This window comes from Hylobates moloch, unplaced genomic scaffold, assembly GCF_009828535.3.
Source record: "Hylobates moloch isolate HMO894 unplaced genomic scaffold, HMol_V3 SCAFFOLD_7, whole genome shotgun sequence".
In the NCBI taxonomy this organism is placed as follows: domain Eukaryota; kingdom Metazoa; phylum Chordata; class Mammalia; order Primates; family Hylobatidae; genus Hylobates; species Hylobates moloch.
The window spans coordinates 69559476-69581806 of record NW_026652282.1 but is presented as its reverse complement, the minus strand read 5'-3'; positions in this window follow the sequence as shown (position 1 = coordinate 69581806).

Below are 22331 nucleotides of genomic sequence, written 5' to 3'. Positions count from 1 at the left end.
ATTTCAAGATAGTTTTGGCTAGAGTTCCTTGAGATTCCATGTTAATTTTAGGGTGAGTTTTTTTATTTCTGCAAAAAATGCTGTTGAAATTTTGATAGAAATTGCATTGAATCTGTAGAGCACTTAGGGTTGTACAATCATCTTAATATTGGCTTCTAATTTATGAACATGGCATGTCTTTTCATTTATTTATATCTTCTTTAATTTCTTTCAACAATGTTATGTAATTTTCAGTCTACAAGCCTTTCATCTCCTTGCTTAAATTTATTCCTAAGTATTTTATTCTTTTGTATACTGTTGTAAATGAGATTTTTAAATAAATTTTTTCTTATGGATTGATTAGTTTTAGTGTGTAGAGATTCAACAGATTGTGCATCGATGTTGTATCCTGAAATTTTGCAAAATTCATTTATTAGCTCTTACATTTTTGTTTGGAATCTTTAGGGCTTCCTACACATAATGATTACATACAGATGTCATCTGCAAAACATGCATGTATCATCATGTCACTTCTCTAGGAAATGCCTCCAAATTCTTACCATAATTTGGAGTAAAAGTTAAACAATTCTCTTGTCTCATGAAATGAAAAGATATGCCATCCTCAAATAGAAATCTCTTTACCTCTGGCTTTCCAACTTGGATATTTTTTTTCTTGCCTATTTCTTTGGCTGGAACTTTCAATACTGTATTGAATATAAGTGGCAAAAGAAGGAATCCTTGCCATCCTTGCCCTGTTCCTATTCTTGTAAGAAAAGTTTTTAGTTTCTCACCTTTGTGAGACCTAATGTGTAACATTAGCTGTGGGTTTCTCATATACGGCCTGTATCATCTTCAGAGCATTTCCTTGTATTTTTAGTTAACTGGGTGTTTTTAATCAAGAAACAGTGTTGAATTTTGTCAATTTTTTCCGTCAATTGACATGACCATAATTGTTTATTTCATTGTATTAATGTGGTGCATTACATTGATTTTCATATGGTGAACGATCATTGCATTCCAGGAATGAATCCCATTGGTCATAGTGTGTAGTCTTTTTAATAACCTGCTGAATTCAGTTTGCTAGCATTTTGTTGAAGCATTGTGCATCAATATTTATAAGAAATATTGGTCTGTAGTTTTATTTTCTTATAGAGTCGTCGTCCGGCTTTGTCTGGTTTTATCAAATGACTTAGAAAGTGTTCCTTCCTCTTCAACTTTCTGGAAGTGTTTGAGAAGAATTGATACTAATTCTCTAAATATTTCATAAATTTCACCATTGATGCTGTCTGGTCCTGGGCTTTGCTTTGTTGGGAGGTTTTTATTACTGATTCAATGTCCTTACTAATTCTAGGTTTAATTAGATTTTCTATTTTTTTCACAAGTCAGTTTTAGTAGATTATATGCTTTTTGGGAATGTGTCTGCTTCATCCAAGTCATCTAATTTGTTGGCATACAAATGTTCATAGTAGTCTCTTGTAATCCTCTTTTAGTTCTTTAAGATCAGTAGTAATGTCCTCACCTCCATTTCTGATTTTCACTTCTGATTTCTTTTCTGATGGTAATTTGTGTCTGATGATTTGAGTCTCTCTCTCTCTTGCTTGCTCTCACTCTCAATCTCAGTCAATATAGCTAAAGGTTTGTCTATTTTTTTTAAATCTTTTCAAAGTTAGTGTTTCCTTTTGCCTGAAGGTACAAAGTTGGGTATTGATTGGAGATCTTCTTTTTCACTGTATACCTTTATAGCTATACATTTTCCTGCTGAATCTTGTAAGCTTCACTTCTTGTTTGAGAAGCTCTTCCTTATCTTGACATCAGGAAGATATCCTGTCTACATTGTCTTTGAGAAGCTTTGTACTTTTCTCTTTTACAATTAGATTTTTTAGTACTATGTGAGGTAGCGTTTGGCTTTTTTTTTCACATTGATACTTCATATCTCAGGATCATTTATTGAAAAGTCATCAATTCCTCACTAATCCATAATGTCATCTCTGCCATATATGTAACGATCGCATAGTTATGAAACTGTTTCTGTCCTGTTTTCTGTTCTGCCAGTTTATGTGTCTATACCAGCATCATCACCACACTGTGTCCATTGCTATAGCTCTAACACAAGTCTTGATTACTGGTACATGAATTCTTTCTTTTTTTTTCTTCAAGAATATCTTGGCTGTTCCTAGGCATTTTTGTTTTCATGTAAATTTTAGAATCAGCTTTTCAAGTTTCTTAAAAATGGGATTTTGTTACTGTAATTACACTGTATCAATAGATCAAATCCTTAAACATGGTATATCTCCTAATTTTTTTAGATCTTCTTTAATGTACCTAAATGAAGTATAAAAAGTTACTCCTGTGGAAGAGTCACATATATTACATTAGATTTATTCCTAGATATACAGATATACACATAGATATGGACATTTTAATATTATTTTTAACGATTTGATGTTGATATAAGAAATAACCATTGGTTTTTATATTCAGCAACATGCTAAGCTCATTTATTAATTCCAAAATTTATCTGTCAATTACTTTGACTTTCTACATAAATAATTGTATTATTTGTGAAAAATAACAGAACTTCCAGCAGAATGTTGAATAGCAATTGTGATACCCATCATCTTTTCTTTGTGTCTTAATATCAAAGGAGATGTTCTCAATGTTTCATCATGACATATAAAATCATATGTAGCTTTTTTTTGGTAGTTATCCAGAATCAAATTAAGAAAATTTACTCCCATTTTTCTTCACTAAATTTTTTGTTTGACTTTAGTCATAAATTAATGTTTAATTTTATCAAACTTTTAAATAATAAATTAATATTTAATTTTATCAAACTTTTAAATCTACCAATTTAATTTTATGAATTTTCCCTCAATTTGTTAAGGTGGTCATTACATTATGCAATTTCTTAAAACTAGATATATTTTAATATCCAGGAATAATCTCCATTGGTCATGATATATTATTCTTTCTACACATTGCTTCATTCTGTTTAGATTTTGTTTAGGAAATTTCAATCTGTGTTCATGAGTGATACTGCCTTTATCTTTTCTTGTATGATCCTTGATAGATTTTGGTAACATAAATAATCTAGTCTCATAAAATGAATAGGGTAATATTCCTTCTTTTTCTTATTCTCTTGTAGAGTTTGTGTAACAATAAAATTATTTTTAAATATTTGGTGTAAATCTTCTAAGGTAATTAAGCTTGGGATTTTCTTTGTGGAAAAAAATAGTGGGACAGCTTATCCAATTTTCTTAATAGTTGTAGTACACTCAGGTTTTCTATTCGTTTTTGAGTAAATTTTGAAAAATTTTACCCCAAGGAAAATAGTCTATTTCTTTTACATTTTCAAAATTATTGGGATAAAATTATTAATGATGACCTTTTATATTTGTTATAGTTATTACATTGTGTTTGACATAATCCTGAAAAAATATAATCCCAAATGTTGAAATTGCAAAAAATCAAAATTCCCAAAGATCAAAATTCATACAGTCTAAATAAGTTCCTAACATCTAAAACCCCAAAATCAAAATTGCAGAATAGGTGCATCATGTTACATTGTGATAATTCTTTTTCAATTCCCAATATTAGTTATCTGTTCTTCCACCCATCCGCATTCATTATTACTCACTCTTCCTACCTCCCTCTTCTCCATTCCCCATCCCCTACTCTCTCTTTATCTTAATAAGTATTGTCTAAGAACATGCCCTTGTAATTTCAATCTTTTGAACTTTGTGGATATAACATCATTTGCCTCCCAAGTAACTGCAAGAAACTATTTTAACAAATGCTTTGCCATATAATGTCATAAATCACTGTCTTCCCAAGCTCTAGTATCAGTTTTCTTACCATCCAATACCAGCCTCTTAACCAAAGCCACATATTTTATACATATTTTTATGGTATACTTCCACATCGAGTTATAGATTTCTGCATTAGCTAGAAAAAGCTTCAAGGCACAGCTCTGGTATTTTATAAATAAATACGTTATGTGTGCAAGAGTATATATTCTGTAGCTGTTTAGGCTTTGAATTTTATTTATTGGAAACATTTTGTCAAGTTTATTGATCACCTTATTCAAATCTTCTATATGTTTACTGATTTATTTCTGCTTATTTTATGAATTAATGAGATTGGCTTTCTGTTTCCTCTTACATTTCTGTTCAATATTTGCTTTATAAATTTTAAGGCTATGCTATTAGATGCATACAAGTTTTTTTCACATTATTTCTGGTGAATTGAAACTTTATCACCATTAAGTGGTGGGTTTGGATTATAATCCTGAAAGACATAATCCTGAAAAAACATAATCCCAAATGTTGAAATTGCAGAATATCAAAATTCCTAAAGATCAAAATCCCTAAAGTCTAAATAAGTCCCTAACATCTAAAACCCCCAAAGTCACAACTGCAGAATAGGTGCATCATGTTAGAAGGAACTATTACCTTGCTATTTTCTTTATTCAGAAATTAAGTATGGTTTAAGGAAATGCGTATGGGTGCCACGTTGACAAGGTGTGGATTTGTGGACTTAATTTAGGAGTCAATTTGACTGGATTGAGGAATACCTGGAAAACTAGTACAGCAATTCACTATGCTATGTATTTCATTTTCCCTTATTTCCAATACTGGAGTTATAGATTGTGTAAAGACTTTTAGAGAATTCTAATTTTTTTTTGCATTTTTTGCAAACTTGACTTCACAAATATGAATGATCACAACATTGACTTTATGTGTAAACATTGTGTGTGTACATTAAAACGTTGAAACTTTCTCAAATGAAGAAATGTCTTTGTTATACATCTGTATTTGTAAAAGATAAAATTTCTTGAGTCCTTGGCATATGTGACAGTGACCCACCATGGTTTTTCATCAATCTTGTCAAGACTTACATTGTTTCTCACAGTATTTCACATGATCGCAGTTATAAAGCTGGGTTCATACAATTACCAGCATAGTGATATGTATTTTTATACTTCTCTTTGTGAACTACTTTTTGATGAATTTGGTTCATCTGCTCATAACTATTACATGCATGTGACTGTCATTAGTATACCCAAGTCTTTATGCTTGCAAAATTATAATTATTGCCTATTTTATTGTGTAAAGTGGCCTATGAAGTATTGTCATGATTTTATACGTTTCTCAAAAAAATCCCCTTTTAAAAATATAAACAAACATCTTTTAAAAATTTATTACTTTTTAAAGAATTATATTTTCTGTATTATGGCATTCAAGCTTGTGTTTTTTTGGGATTATGATTGGCCCCTGAAGTGACTTGTTTCATGAATAGTGGTGCTTTCCTACATTAAAGTCTGTCTTGTGTGACATCGTTATACCAGCTTTTTATAAATAAAATATTTTTACAAATGATGATAAAAATAACAAATGAAATAGTTAACTGCTATTTCTGTGTGTATTTCCTTTCTGGAATGTATGTATGTATTTTAATTGACAAATATAATTGTATATATTTATAGTTTATAACATGTTTGTTTAAAATGCATATACATTATGGAATAGCTAAATCAAGCAAATTGACAAATATAACTTCACATACTTACCATTTTTCTGTGGTGAGAACACTTAAATCTACTCCCAGCCATTTTCAAGAATACAGTACATTGTTATTAACTGTAGTCACTATGTTGTACAAGGGATCTTAAACTTATTCCTCCAGAAAAACCAAAATTTTTTATCCTTTGCCAACACTTCCCAGCCCCCAGACCCTGATAAACACCATTCTACTGTCTATTAGTTCATATTTTTAAAATACCACATGTAACTGAGATCATGCAATGTTTGTCTTGCTATACCTGGCTTATTTCACTTAACAATTTCCTTCAGGTTTATCCATGTTGTTGCAAATGACAGGATTTCCTTCTTTTTAAAGTCTGAATATACTCCATTTTGTACATATAAGTGAACCCAAAATAATCTGAGACAGGTGTCAATTAATTTAGAAAGCTTATTTTCCCAAGGTTAAGGACGTGCCCGTGACACAGCATCAGGACGTCCTGACATGTGCCCAAGGTGGTCGGGGTACAGTTTGGTTTTATACATTTTAGGGAAACAAGAAATGTCAATCAGTGTGTGAGATGTACATTGGTTCAGTCCAGAAAGGCGGGACAACTTGAAATGGGGAAGTAGTGGGATGTGGGGTTAGGGTGGAGCTTCCAGGTCATAGGGAAATAGGAGACAAACGGTTGCATTCTTTTGAGTCTTTGATCACACGTTCACTGAATAAAAAAAATTACTTGTGACGCGGGGTAGAGGAATAATCACTTATGCCTTAGTCTGGCTCAGTGAACCTGCATATTTACATAAACAACAGGACAGAGGAAGCAATCAGATATGTATTTGTCTTAGGTAATCAGAGGGATAACTGAGCTCTGTCTGTCCTTTGCCCTACACGTGTGAAGATAAGCTATGATTTTACATTGCCAAGGTGAAATTCAACAGAACTGTTTTAGGGTAAAGATCTTGAGGCCCACAAGGAATTTCCTTGTGGGCAAATTGTGAGGGAAGTATGTAGCTTTTTTAAATCTTTGTAGCTATCTTATTTAGGAATAAAATGGGAGGCAGGTTTGCCTGACAGAGTTCTCAGTTTGACATTTCCCTTTGGCTTACTGATTTTGCGGTTATGACATTTATTTTCCTTTGAAATATATTACATTTTATTATTCATTCATTTGTGGATGGACACTTATGTTGATTCTGTGTCTTGGCTAATTGTGAATAATGCTGCAATGAACATGGGAGTATTTCTTCAAGATATCTTTTACCAGTGGGATTGCGGGTAGTTCTATTTTTAATTTTTTTAGGAACTTCCATACTGTTTTCCATAATGGCTGTACTAATTGGAATTCCCCTCAACAGTGTGCAAGTATTCCTTTTCTCCACATCCTTTCCAACATTTATCTTTTGTGTTTTTGGTAATCGCCATTCTAACAGGTGTGAAGTGATGTTTCATTGTGGTTTTAATTTGCATTTCCCTGATGATTAATAATATTGAGCATTTTTTCATGTAACTGGCTGTTTGTATGTGTTCTTTTGAGAAAAGTCTATTCAAATCATTTGCCCATTTTTAATTGGGCTGTTTATTTTCTTGTTGAGTTGTTTGAGTTCCTTATATATTTTGGATATTAATCCCTTGTCAGATATATGGTTTGCAAATATTTTATCCCATTCTGTAGTTTGTCTCTTCACTCTCTTTATTGTTTCCTTTGTTGTGCCAAAGCTTTTCAGTTTGATGTAATCCCATTTGTCTATTTTTGCTATTGTTGCCTGTGCTTTTGTGCAAAAGCACAGGCATGCTTTTTCCCGTATGCTTACTTGTAGTCATTTTACTGCTTCAGGGTATGTGTTTAAGTCTTTAATCCATTTTGAGTTGATTTTTGTATGTGATGTGAGATAAGGGTCTAATTTCCTTCCTCTGCATGTAAGTGTACAGCTTTCCCAACACCATTTATTGAAAAGGCTGTCCTTTCCACATTGTGTGTTCTTTGTCACAAAGGTGTCATTGTGCACCTTTGTCAAAAATCAACTGACCATAAATTCATGGATTTATTTATGAGCTCTCTATTGTGTTCTATTGGTCTATGTGTCTGTTTTTATGCCAGTACATGCTGTTTTGATTACTGTAGTTCTGAAGTATATTTTGAAGTCTGGTAGCATGATGCCTCCGGCTTGAGTCTTTTATTTTTGAGATTTTTTGGCTATTCTGGATCTTTTGTGGTTTCATGAAAATTTTACAATTGATAAACTGCAATTTTTAAATTAATATTATGTGGTACAAAATTTTCTATTTTTTACTTCTCATCTTTCCTTAGCCTTAGGTTGTATATGGCCCTGTTTTAAAGCTTACAGCTAGATTTTCTCCCACAACCTTACAAACTATCTCTGAACTAGAGTATGAATACATTTAGATTTAATGTCATCACTGATACAGATTTATATTTCCCATGTTACTTCATGTTTTGTATTAGTCCTGATTGTTCTTTTTCGTTTTCTCTTTCTTTTTCACTTTTCAACCATTTTTTAAATTTCAAGTTTCTTCCTGATAATTGTTTGGAAATTATGGAATATATTTCTCATCCTTTAGTGTTCCTCCATATAGGACAACATCCACAGTTTGAAAATTAAAGTTGTAAGTAAGTGAAATTCTTTAGTCACCTCTCAGACAATACAATAGCTTTCTCGCTCTTTAATTCCATACAACTGCTTTCAACTTATGTTATTGATGTCATGTATTTTAATTCATACCTTCTTAAAAACTTAAATTCCAAGATTCAAAAAATTGAGCTCCAAGGGTAAACCCCAATGTAAACTATGGGTTTTGAGTGATAATGACATGTCAGTGTGAGTTAATCAATTGTAACAAATGTACCACTTGAGCAAAGGATGTTGAGAATAGGGGAGGCTATATGTATGTCTGGGGTGGGGGGGGGGGTGCAGGGAACATATGGGAAATCTCTGTACCTTCTGCTCAATTTCTTTTCATGAACCTAAAACTGCTCTAAAAATGACATTTATTTAAAAATTGAATCCCACAGACATCACTATTATTGTTTTATAAAGTAAATATTCATTTAGATTTACCCACATATTTACCACTATTTTTTATCATTTTCTTCTGTCTAAGATTACTTTTCTCTGCCTTGAGAACATTCTTTCAAATTTTTCCTTGTGAAGGTTGTCTTGTGATGACTCTTTCAGTTTATTTTTGTCTGATAATATTTTCATCTTATCTTATCCTTTAAAGATATTTCACTTGATGTAGAATTCTAAATTGGCAGATTTTATTTTTTTCAGAATAATGAATATATTATTCCACTGTCTTTTGACTGCCATTGTTCCATTGAGATACCAGATGTTTATCTACTTTCAACTTATTTGAATATATATATATATTTTTAGATTGCCATGAAGTGTTTCTCTCTCCCTCTCTAGCTAGCGTTTGGCTGTTTTCTTATGTCTCTAGGTGTGAATTTCTTTTATTTTTAAAATTCATCAAGCTTCTTGAATCTTTGGTGTCTTTGATCATTACTAGAAAATTTATAATCAGTATCTCTTTAAATATTGCTTCCACTTTGTTTTGTCTCTTTCCTCTTTCTGGGACTGTAATTAACCACATTTTTAAATTCTATTTTCTTTGCCTCTTACCTCACTAACTTATATTCAATCTATTATCTCTTTGGTTTGCATCATGGATAATATATGCTGACCTATGTTTCAGTTTACAAATTCTCTCTTCAGTTATATCTAATTTCCTTTTAAAAGCCCCCATTTATGTGTTTTCTAGGTTTTCTTACTGTGTTTACTTTTATAAGTGCTACCAAATACGCTTTTATCAAATCTCTACCATTTTTATATTGTTTTCTTTAAAATTGTTAATACTCTCTTCTAGCTCTCTAAACCGATTAAACATAGTTGTTTTAAAATGTATTTCTGATAATTCTGTTATCTGACATCTTCTTTGAGGATCTGCTGTTTTTCCCTCCTGGGACCCGGCTTTCTTACATACTTGATTATTTTTGTGTGTCATTCATTGTCCTTGAACAAATAACATTGTTCTTGAGGATAATCTGAAACCTAGAATAAAGGTAACTTCATTCAGAAGGAATTCACAGGTACTTTTGGGTGTCACTACATGTCTCTTACCATGTTAAACTAATTTCACAGCTTAATGGTTTCTAGATTATACAGGTGATATATATTTAAATTACAAAAAATAGTTTACTGCTGGTTTACTTTTATGTTGAGAGTCTATACTTTGAGGACTCAGCTTTCAAAGTTTAAAATTTTCCAGATTGCCATATGTTTTCAGAGCCAAAGGAACTTTTTATTCTTCCTACCTCTCTAGATTTTCACTCCCCCTTCAATTTTTCCTGATAATTCCTAGCTATTGTATCATTTAGCCATTGCTTCTAAAGAGATTTTTAAAACAAATATTTGGTCTACCATTTTAATTTGTTATTCAAGAAGAGTTGATTAGAATAATGTATCCTCTTATTACAGAAACTGAAATCTTTCCCTTACTTTTTTTTCAGGCTTAGCTATGCATTTAAAAGGATGTTGCTATTTTTCCCACATTTCTAGGTGTACCTATAGTGAGAGAGTCTTCATGTTTCTGACCATAATGCCAGAAATAAAAGTCTCCCAAGTTTATATTTAATGAATTTCTCAAATATGTATGCAGAAAGAATATTCTAGTGAGCTGGGCCAAACTGTGCATGACCTTCATGTCCAATGCCTAGATTAAAGAGAAGCCTGAGGTGCCCATCCTGTTCCTTCTTTGACCTGAGTTATCTTCTCACAGCAGAAATTTTTAAGGTGCCCACATTAGCTTTACCTTGGGTTTTACCCTGGCCTAATGTTTTCCAGTCCTATCTTACCACATCAATCACTTGGGAAAGAAGAGAGATATTGTACTAGTCTAGCACTATTTGTATTCCCTTGTCCTAATTTGATAAAAGCTCCACCTCATGAAACAATTTGTTTGCCTAATTGTATCTTTGAGGACTCCATTTTGTCTCAATCAGTATCATTATTTCTGTTTTTGGAGAGTATGATACAAGGTGTGAGTGGGTGGTAGTATGGTGGTGGTGGAAATGTTTAAGCATTTAATACCTCTAAGATGGGTGTGTAACCAAAATTTGTCCTGTGTTGTAGCTTGGAGAATTTACATTACTAGGCTTAAGTACTGTTAAGATAGTAGCCAACTTTCATGGTCCTTGGAGGCATTTGTAGTATTTCAGCAGTGGCAAGGCTGACAGAAGTTTATATTTTCCCCCTAGTAGTTCTTTCCTTTTTAGTACTTTCCTGGATCTAAGATTTACCTTCAGATATGACATCAGATAAATTGTTCTTATTTCTAGAAATTCCTTGACTACAGGTTTGAAGTGCCAATAATATTCTTGTCTTTCTTCATTTGTCAAGGTATGACGTTCCTTTTTATAAAGTTGTACTTTAAGGTAGTTAGTATTGCCATCTGATAGATGACTCCATTCAGATGAAAAATGTCTTCATTTATAGAACCTAGGCTTTAAAACTGAATAATTTCCATACTTTGACACTTTAGTCACTCCCTAAATTTGTGTATCTAGTTACTTAAAAAGAAGTATGCTTAATTCTAGTTGCACAAGATTTAATAGTTTTTCCACACGTGTAAGAAATTTCACAATTGTGCTAGTATGCTCACTTCGTGCTTCTAAAATAATTAACTCTATCTATTCCCCTTCTAGCTCTTCCAGTGTAACGTAATCTTTCTTAAGGTCTTTATCTATTTTTTGTTAACAGTTTAATTATTTCTGCAAATTTGACATTTCACATAGAGATGAAAAGTGTACAATTTTCAAAATGTCCTAAAGAGTACAGTCACTTAGGTTCTGAAATTCTCATGTCTCAAATTGAGAAGAAGGCAAAATTGGTCTTCACTTCAAATTTTTCCCTGTAACATCCATTCCTGTCCGTCTTCTTTTCCTTTCACGGTCTCATCGCCTACCTGGTTTCTTCCTCTACTCCTAATCCAATAAAGAGCCTACTCTGCTACTGGTAAAGTACACTTTAGTGTTAACATTTTCCAGAGTATCAAGTATTAATGCAAGAAATTGTTTCTTTTTCTTCTTCCTTTCTCTACGGCAAGATGAACAAAGCTGAAAGAAGGTATCAGAGATGGCCCAGACCCAGCTAACAAATATACAGCAATGAACACTGGGTAAGAATCTCCATTTTCATGAGGGGCAAGGGAACTGGGACACTCTTACCATTGACCACAAGTAATTCTGGGGACTTCAAGCTCTGAAATTCAAAAGCTTATAATGGTCTGACTTATTGCCCTTAGGTGCATTCCATGAAGGACTCTATACAAGATGAAAATGGTAAGAGATCTTCATTACTCTAATGATTTCTCAGAACGGTGGTGAGGAATGTATTTTTCAAGCCAGCTATGGGACCCTGATATCTGGAAAAATCTGCACCACGATCTCCAGGCCACTAGAGAAAGACTACTTCTTTCTAAACTCTCAATTTACCTTTTCCTACTTGAGCATATAAAATGAATCTTATGTATTAAAATTTACATTACCCAGTGCCAGAAATCCACAAATTATTGCAGCTACCCTTTTATTCATTTGTTCATTCATTCCACAAATATTTATTAAGTGTTTTATTATGTAACAAGTACTGTTTGAGCTTCTTGGAATATAGCTGTCAACAAAACTGACGAGAGGACTAGATTGCAGCTCCCACTCAGATGGACAGAGCAGTCTGTGGAGACTTGCATCGTAAACTTTTGCTCCAGAACTACTGCAGGAATAATTCAGGAAAGCCAAGAGAAACCACAGACCCTCTGAAGGAAGCCGACTGCTCCTGCAGGACCTGGGAAACACCCCAAATACTGTGAGTGCCCAAACTGTGGAAGTGGGAAGGAGAGATCGTCTGCCCCCAAACACAAACCTGCAATGGGGAACCTGAAGGTCTAGATCACAGGGGAAGACTCTGACCTTACCTAGAGCTGAGTCAATTTAGAGAGTTGAGTGAAATACATGGGTAAAGTAAGAAGTGGGGAAAGCCTTATGGGTTCTCTGGGTCCCCCAGGTAGCCATTTCTGACTTGCTTCATAGGGGTCCTTGGGGAGGACTGCCAGAGGTACTTGGAAAAGGCCACAGGAAGAAGAAAACCTCCAGCTGAATTTTGTAACAACTCCAATGAAATGAGAAGTCTCCTGGCCAGAACACGGGGGAGGGCGTTAATCCAGTGTGCAGACTCCACCGGTGGGGAAGCATGAAAGCCCTATTTGCTTTTGCAGCTGGAAGGCTGGTAGCCTGGGGGAAGTTCTAAGCCCTGCTTATCCACTGCTTGGAAACAGACTCCATGCTGTTGGGACGAGGGGGCAGGGTGGGAGTGAGACCAGCCTTTTGGGTTGTATGATTGCTGGGTGAGGCCCGTGACTGCAGGCTTTCCCTGACTTTCCTGATAACCTGCATGACAAAGCAGAGGCAGCCATAATCCTCCTAGGAACATAACTCCATTGACCAGAAAACCACATCCTCAACCCCCACAGCAGCCACAGCAAGACACACCCAAGGAGAGTCTGAGCTCAGACACTCCAAGCCTTGGCCCCTCCAGATGGTCCTTCCCTACCCACGCTGGTAGTGAAGACAAAGGGCATATATTCTTGGGAGTTTTAGGGCCCCACCCACTGCCTGATCCTCCCTGTACTACCACAACAGAGGCTCTCTTGAAAGTGCCACCTCCTGGCAGGAGACCAACCAGAACAAATATAGTGCATTAAACAACCAAAACTAAGGACCCTCACATAATGCATTTCACCCCCCTGCCACCTCAACCAAAACAGGAGCTGGTATCCATGGCTGAGAGACCTCCAGACAATTCATATCACAGGACTCTGTGAAGGCAACCTTCAGTACCAGCCCAAAGCCTGGTAGACCTGCTGGGTGGCTAGGTCCAAAAAAGACATAACAATCACTACAGCTAGGCTATCAGGAAGCCACATCCCTAGGAAAAGGGGGAGAGTACTACATCAAGGGAACACACAGTAGGACGAAACAATCTGAACAACAGTCTTGAGCCCTAGATCTTTCCTCTGACAGAGCCTATTCAAATGAGAAGAATCCGGAAAACCAACTCTGGTAATATGACAAAACAAAGTTATTTTAACACCCCCCCCAAAATCACACTAGCTCACCAGCAATGATCCAAACCAAGAAGAAATCCCTGATTTATCTGAGAAAGAATTCATAAAGTAAGTTATTAAGCTAATCAAGGAAGCACCAGAGAAAGACAAAGTCAAATTTAAGGAAATTTTAAAAAAGATACAAGAATGAGGAGAGAAATCTTCAGTGAAAAAGATAGCGTAAACAAAAAACAAAACTTCAGGAAACAATGGACACACTTAAAGAAATGCAAAATGCTCTGGAAAGTCTCGGCAATAAAATCAAACAGCAGAAGAAAGAATTTCAGAGCTTGAAGATAAAGTTTTTGAATTAACTCAATCCAACAAAGACAAAGTAAAAAGAATAAAAAATATGAGCAAAGCCTCCAAAAAGTCTAGAATTATGTTAAATGACCAAACCTGAAAATAATCAGAGTTACTGAGGAAGAAGAGAAATATAAAAGTTTGGAAAATATATTTGGGGAAATAATTGAGGAAAACTTCCCTGACCTTGTTAGAGACCTAGACATCCAAATACAAGAAGCTCAAAGAACACCTGGGAAATTCATCACAAAAATATTATTGCTTAGGCACATTGTCATCAGGTTATCTAAAATTAAGATGAAAGAAAGTATCTTTCAGCTGTTAGGCAAAAGCATCAGGTAATCTATAAAAGAAAACCTACCAGATTCACAGGAGATTTCACAGAGAACACTTCTACACTGCTGGTGGGAATGTAAACTAGTACCTATCAGATTCACAGCAGATTCACAAGGATTTCATGACCAAGAACCCAAAAGCAAATCCAACAAAAACAAAGATAAATTGCTGGGTCTTAATTAAACTAAAGAGCTTTTACAAGGCAAAAAGAAGAGTCAGTGGAATAAACAGACAACCCACAGAGTTGGAGAAAATCTTCACAATCTACACATCTGACAAAGACTGTTATCCAGAATCTGCAATGAAATAAAACAAATTAGCAAGAAAAAAACAAACAATCCCATTAAAAAGTGGCCTAAGGACATGAATAGGCAATTCTCAAAGAACATATACAGATGGCCAACAAACATGTAAATAAATGCCCAACACCACTAATGATAATGGAAATGCAAATCAAAACCACAATGCAGTACCACCTTACTCCCACAAGAATGGCCATAATGAAAAAATAATAGATGTTGGCATGGATGCGGTGAAGAGGGAACACTTCTACACTGCTGGTGGGAATGTAAGCTAGTACAGCCACTGTGGAAAACAGTGTGGAGATTCCTTAAAGAACAAAAAATACATCTACCATTTAATCCAGCAATCCCACTACTGGGTATCTACCCAGAGGAAATGAAGTCATTATACAAAAAAAAAAAAAAAAAAGAAAAGATATTTACACATGCATGTTTATAGCAGCACAATTCGTAATTTAAAAATATGGAACCAACCCAAATGCCCATCAGTCAATGAGTAGATAAACTGTGATATATGTATACATATGTGATGGAATACTGCTCATATATATACATATATATGTGTATATATGATGGAATACTACTTAGCCATAAAAAGGAATGAATTGATGACATTTGCAGCAACCTGGATGAGATTCGATACTATTATTCGAAGTGAAGTAACTCATGAATGGAAAACCAAACATTGTATGTTCTCACTCATAAGTGGGAGCTAAACTATGAGGGTGCAAAGGCATAAGAATAACATAATGGACTTCAGGTACTCAAGGGGAAAGGGTGGGAATGGGATGAGGGATAAAAGACTACAAACTGGGTGCAGTGTATACTGCTCGGGTGATGGGTGCACCAAAATCTCACAGGTCACCGCTAAAGAACTTATTCATATAACCAAACACCATCTTTCCCCAGTAACATACAGAAATAAAAAATTAAAATTAAAAACACAGACAAGATTCCTTCCCTCATGGAACTTACCATCTATGAAGGAAAGAAGAATACAATTAACAAATAAACTGTATAATATAATGTCATATCGTGACAATTTGTAGAAGAAAAAAATTAAGGCTGGGTAAGTGTGTCAGAAAAGAGTGTGTCTTTTTTTTTTTTTTATAGGATGGTCAAGGCATAATGACCATACTGTAACATCCTGTAGCTATGAATTTCTATTACCTTCAAGGCTTTTTGGTATCCAAGACATAAAGCAGTTCATTCATGGTAGGAAATATGGAATATGAACCAGTTGGTTCTGCTGTGCATGGCCCATTGAGGTAGTGTTGCGGGAAGTCAGGGACCCCAAACAGAGGGACCGGCTGAAGCCATGGCAGAAGAACGTGGATTGTGAAGATTTTATGGACATTTATTAGTTCCCCAAATTAATACTTTTGTAATTTCTTATGCCTGTCTTTACTGCAATCTCTAAACATAAATTGTAAAGATTTCGTGGACATTTATCACTTCCCCAATCAATACCCCTGTGCTTTCCTATGCCTGTCTTTACTTTAATGTCTTAATCCTGTCAGCTGAGGAGGATGTATGTCACTTCAGGACCATGTGATAATTGCGTTAACTGCACAAATTGTACAGCATGTGTGTTTGAGCATATGAAATCTGAGCATCTTGAAAAAAGAACAGGATAACAGCAATTGTTCAGGGAATAAGAGAGATAACCTTAAACTCTGACTGCCGGTGAGCTGGGCAGAACAGAGCCATATTTCTCTTCTTTCAAAAGCAAATGGGAAAAATATTGCTGAATTCTTTTTCTCAGCATGGAACGTCCCTGAGAAAGAGAATGCGCGCCTGGAGGTATCGGCTTATAAACAGCCCCCCTGGGCGTGGCCTGTCTCTTATGGTTGAAACTGCAGAGATGAAATATACTCCAGTCTCCCATAACGCTCCCAGGCTTACTAGGAAGAGGAAATTCCCGCCTAATAAATTTTGGTCAGACCGGTTGATCTCAAAACCCTGTCTCCTGATAAGATGTTATCAATGACAATAGTGCCCAAAACTTCATTAGCAATTTTAATTTCACCTAGGTCCTGTGGTCCTGTGATCTCGCTCTGCCTCCACTTGCCTTGTGATATTCTATTACCCTGTTAAGTACTTGATGTCTGTCACCCACACCTATTCGCACACTCCCTCCCCTTTTGAAAATCTCTAATAAAAACTTGCCGGTTTTTGTGGCTTGGGGGCATCATGGATCCTACCAATGTGTGATATCTCCCCAAGACGCCCAGCTTTAAAGTTTCTCTCTTTTGTACTCTGTCCCTTTATTTCTCAAGCCAGCCGACACTTAGGAAAAATAGAAAAGAACCTATGTGATTATCGGGGCAGTACCCCCGATAAGGTAGAGCTAAGAAAGAGCAGGTCCTCAGAGGGCTTGCTGGATATTAGGCTCATGACGTCTTTAAAAATAATAGTTATATAAACTTTAAATATACACAAAAGTAAAAAGAGAAAAAAAAGCCCCATACATCCATAAGTCAGATTGAAAATTTTCAACATTTTGCCACTTTTGCTCTATCTAAACCCCTTATATTGTTGAATATTTCAAAGCGAAACCTGGATATCACATTTTTTCATCTGTACATATTTTAGTATGTATCTCTATAAAAATGAACATTTTCTTACACAATCATAATGCTAATATTATAGTTACCAAAATGAAAATGATTTCTTGGTACCATCTACTACATAGTCCATAATCAAATTTTCCTGATAAGATCGTTTTTTAGAAAAGAATGTAAATACCACAGAAAGCAGTATAGCAAAGTGCTTAAGAATAATGGGCTTTGAAGTTAAGTACAACTAAGTTTGAATCCTGGTTCTTCCACATACAAACCTCTCTAAGATCTGCCTCCTCCTCCTCTGAAAACGGGGATAATAATCTCTCATAGAGTTGTTGTAGAGCTTAAATGAGAGAATATATGTAAATAATTTATTATAGTATCTGGCATAAAGTTATCATTCAATAAAATGACAAATATTACCATTACTAGGTGTGGTATGAGAAAAGGGGAACAGAATACACCTTAAATCTGGAAAATGTGGGTTTTCCTTTTCGTAGTACTAGCTACGGAAAAATTTCTAAAACATTTGTTTGGTTATACAAAACTCATGCTAATTAAGGTCATTTACATGGAATGTTTATAAATTTCTGCCTTATTGTCATGGTTATTCATATTCAGTATTCTTATCTGTATAACAGAATTTAAGCTATCTGGGTTGTGAAGATTAAATGAGATGCCATATGTAAATATATCCACTACATTGTTCAATATTATGGAAGCTTAGTAAATGTAGATTAGATCTGAGTATAAATTTCTGACTTTGTAAGCTTTATCTGATTACAGCATTAAATTATTCATGTATGCTGAGACTTCACAGTTTATTGCTCATGACATACACAGATTAAAAATATTACAGAAGATGTTACTTAGGAACAAGTTTATTTAGAAAGAGGAAAGTTGACTGGATGAATTCCTGTGGTCTCTGGCAGCCCTATAATTCTAAGTTATACTGAATACTTTTTCCCTAAGTTTTAGAATGCCATTGCTGACCTTTGTCCTGATAAAATAGAGGTTGTCTTTAATATTTGAGGCTATTGGCCATTGTTTCCAGGTGAATTTGTTCAGAATCTCCAAAGTAATTCACTAAAAGAAGGCACTGATGTAAAAATAGATCTAATCCATGAGTCTTTAAAATGAAGTTCCTATGGTCTGTTGTAATCTTTTTTTCGTTTTTTAAATTGTATTTTATTTCTATTTTTAATTTTAATGGATGCATAATAGTTGTAAATATTTATGAGGTACACATGATATTTTGATACAAGCATACAGATAAAGATCAAAACAGGGTGATTGGGATATACATCACCTCAAACATTTATCATTTCTTTGTGTTGGGAACATTCCAAATCTACTCCTCTAGTGAGTTTGAGTTATAAAATAAAATTGTTACCTATAGTTAGCCTTAATTACAGTTGCCCTATTGTGCTACTGAATACTCGATCTTATTCCTACTATCTAACTGTATTTTTGCACCCATTAACCAAACTCTCTTTTTCCCCCCTCCCTACTACCCTTTTAAGCCTCTGGTAGCCATCACTATACTCTCTATCTCCATGAGGTCAATGTTTTAGCTTCCATATATGAATGAGAATATGTGACATTTATCTTTCTGTGCCTGGCTTATTTAATTTAACATAATATCCTCTAGTCCCATCTATGTTGTTGCAAATGACAGGATTTTATTTTTTATGGATGAATAATATGACATTTTGTATATGTGGCCCACATTTTCTTTTTTATTATTTAAAATATTTTGTGGGTACATAGTACGTGCATATATTTATGGTGTACATGAGATATTTTGATACAAGCATGCAATGTGAAATAAGCACATCATGTAAAATGGGGTATCCATCCTTTTAAGTTTTACACTTTGAGTTACAAACAATCCAATTACAAAATTTATTCTAAAATATACTACTAAGTTCTTATTGACTATAGTCATCCTACTGCCCTATCAAATAGTAGGTCTTATTCATTCTTTGTAATTTTGTACTCATTAACCATCCCCACCTCCATCTCAACTTCCCTCTACCCTTCTCAGCCTCTGGTACCATCCTTCTGCTCTCTGTGTCCATGAGTTCAATTGTTTTGATTTTTAGATCCCCCAAATAAGTGAGAACATACGATGTTTTGTCTGTCTGTGCCTGGCTTGTTTCACTTAATATAATGATCTCCAGTTCCATCCATATTGATGCAAATGACTGGAACTCATTCTTTTTGATGGCTGAATAGTACACCATTGTGTATATGTACCAAATTTTCTTCATTCTTCTGTTCATGGACACTTAGGTAGATTCCATATCTTGGCTATTGTGAATATGCTGCAGTAAACATGGGAGTGCAGATATCTCTTCAATATACTGACTTCTGTTGCAGTATTAATGCTCATTTTTGCCAAGCATCACTTTCAGTTGTGCAATATTTCACACATCATTTCAGCATGCACCTTCTTTTTCTTCAGATCCTGCTTCCATAACTGATCACTAAGTTCCAAGTCTTGCTTGAAAATCTCAGTCAGAACACTAACCTATTTGGTGCAGTCCTAACCAGGCCTAGCTTATATTTAAATCTCTCTTGACCAACATCCTCCGCCATTACCTACCTCAAATAAACTTTCTTAAAAGACACACCTGCTAGCCCTGGCATATTATTTAAGGGTACTTTTGATTCTTTTTTATAAAGTTAAAGGTAAAACTTAGGATAAGGTGAATTATTATTATCACCAAATTGCTTAGCTATCCAATAACAATATTCCAAGAATGAATTGGATTCAATATATTAGCTAAGTAAATTATTCTATTTTAAATTTTAAAAGTGAATTTTTACAGCACAAACATAGTGAAATCTTTTCACTCCTTTCAAATGCAAACTCATTTTTTCAGCTAGACCTCATCTTTTAGTAGTAAACAAATTAAAGTTAATCATTCCTTCCCAGTTAATTTCAAAGTACTTCTCTATGCTCTGTTCTCATATTCTGCTTTCCTATACCCTCAGTAGTGTGCTAGTAAATGTTTAACAATTGGCTCTCTGGTGAAGTGGAAGCCTTAATTTGTACCATTTGTTCATTTTCATGTTGTTACTACCCCACTGCGGCAGGCTTCAAGCCACTAGTTTTAGGTCAGTGAATGCAGAGTTGGGAGGAGATTTGCACAGTCAGCTCTCCGGAGCAAGTGCTGACAGGCTCTAGCACACCACTATCAATATTCACCTATTTCTCTTTCCCCCATTTAGTCCAGGGAAGACTAATATTTGATGTGCTTGCTTTTAAAATTATCAAATATCTTTATGTTTAATGCTTTTGGCAACAAGAAGAAGGGCTGCAGGAGGGAAGGATATAAAGACTCTATACTACTACTAAAAACTTAAGGTAATTAAAATGAAAGTTCAATGTAACTTAAAGTAATTAAAATGGAGGGTCAATGTAACAGATTTTCCAGGTATTAAAGCTGCAAAGAACTGTGCTTTTGATATTGCTACACAAGATCTTAATACTAAATCCTTGGTTATGAAGGACAAAACCAATGTGGGTTACCATAAGCATCAACTATGCATAACTATAGGCGATATTGCCAATTGAATATGTTAAGTGTTAAGAAAATGGCTCTTGTCATACCAATTGCTAGATCCTACTTAGAAATCCATATTGCTAACACTGCCAATTTATATTTTTAGATTTTTAGAACCTGTAGAAGGCTCTAACATATTACACCAATTGGGAAAAAAAATGGGTTATATTACCACACAATGCAAATAAGCTCATTATAGTTTCCTTCCTATGCACTGTATCACCAACTAAATTTGTGAGCATGAAATGGAACTCAATTATAGTGGTCAACAAAGGCATGTGAATATAGACAATACAACATGGATCAATACTCTGAAGTTCATTGGGGATTTTTATCAAAGGAAAAGTAATAGAATTAAAATAATTTTTATAGGGCAAGCTTAAAAAATTATGATATAACATTTTCACATATTCTGTGTAATGCAAGTCAGCCATACAATATGGTATAAAGCTCTGAAAAGGAATCATGGAAATTTTATTACCAAATAATTTTGCTGTGTCATTTAGAAAATTTTCTCAACTGGAAACCATGATATTCATTTAAGTCTGAAAGAAAACTGTTGTCTTAAAAACTCTTAAGAGATTCAAAACACTTCGTATTTTCCTCTGGGTTTTGTTGTTGGAATCTGACTGCCAGAAAGTACTATTTTACCCACACAAAATTCATGGCAGGGAGTTGTTCTCAATTACTTGCTCTCACCTCCAGGGCCCAGTCTGGCCACATTAGGTTTATTAAAGCTCAAGTCCAAGGCTAAAGGACTCTCTCATTTATCAAGATCCACCTTGGCATTTCTATCTGTCATTTAACTTACCCGTGCTCTGTGCTGTAAGCTTCTGTGACTTCCTTATTTCTTGATTTGCCTTGACTCCTTACTACTCACTTACTTGTTTGATAAATCAAATTGACCTGGCCTGAGTTTATTTTGTTTGGTCCTTGGCTACCTCCTCTTTAACTTGACCTTTGTATTTCCATCTGTCCAACATTTTTGGCCTGCCAGTTTAGACCCTAATGTTGTTTTCCCAATATTTTTGATGATTTCTGATACTTATTCTTTTTAACTGGTTCTTGATTTCTGTTACCCAGTTTGAGCACCTCTGAATCTAGAATCTTGCCTTCTCTGACTTTTGCTCCATGGCTATGTGTTTACATTTTTTTCCAACTACCAATAATTTGGGCATCACTATCTGGTTTTGACTATTGGCAGTTCTATATACACCTACTTTGGTCTATTCACATAGTTTCAGATTATTTGTTCCACCTTTGCTTAGATCTGGTCCTTGATCCCCTAACTTGCCTTGTCAAATCTTGGCTCTTCAACTTTCTTCCATTACCTAGGACTGGAAATGACAGGGCTATTGATAGTTACTTTGAAATGATCATCAACTTTATTTGATCAAAAGTATATCATCTAGTAAATTACTGATCTATGGACCTCAGGTAATTCACCTTTCTTCCTTGTACTTAATTTTCCTTATCCATAAAAAGTGAAGGCAGGCTGGGTGCGGTGGCTCACACCAGTAATCTCAGCACTTAGGGAGGCCGAGGCAGGTGGATCACTTGAGGTCAGGAGT